Raw genomic sequence first — 660 nt, 5'->3', positions numbered from 1 at the left:
TCCCTTTCTCTTCTTCGTGCCTTTCTTTCTTCTTCTTTTTTTTTTTTTCTTCTTTTCATTTTTGGGCCGGGTTCCCCGCCAACGCTTCGCGGAGGCCATGGGAAGGCCAAGGGCAAGAAGCCTTCTCACCTCGGAAAATAAGTGGCAGCCCGAGTTCCAGTCTCCTGCTCTCCCCTCGGGCCCCCGCGGCTCGGGACCACCATCCTCCCAGGCGCCTGGCCAGCGGTTCCGACTCGGTAGTCAGTCTTGACAACCGGACCTGGGCATGCCCTTGGCCCTTGAGTCCCCTTCCCCGGCCTTGAGCGATATGCGATCCGAAGCTCTGGGGCGCAGGACGTGTATTTATTTTTAACGAGGGGACCAGGACCTTGGCTCTGGCCTTTCTCGAGCTGCATCCCCGTGGCGCCAAGCTGTCCCTACCAGGCCCGGATGCCCTGCAAGGTGCCCTGTGCACACGCGGCCCCGCCGGCGGCTCCCTGATGCAAGGGCTGCGCGCTGCCACCGCCTCCGAAACTTCCCAGGTTGCTCACGTTCACAAAGGACCCGGCTCCCGAAGCGCTGCAGGAGGGCTGCATGGCCGAGGCCGCCGCGGAGGACCCGCCGCCGCCGCCGGGGGGGTACGCACAGCCGTAGCTTCCGCTGTAGGCCGCGGCAGCGGCG

This window comes from Chinchilla lanigera, unplaced genomic scaffold (assembly GCF_000276665.1).
Source record: "Chinchilla lanigera isolate Chin_1 unplaced genomic scaffold, ChiLan1.0 scaffold00106, whole genome shotgun sequence".
Lineage (NCBI taxonomy): Eukaryota > Metazoa > Chordata > Mammalia > Rodentia > Chinchillidae > Chinchilla > Chinchilla lanigera.
The sequence above is the reverse complement of the archived record's forward strand: the minus strand, read 5'-3'. Positions refer to the sequence as shown.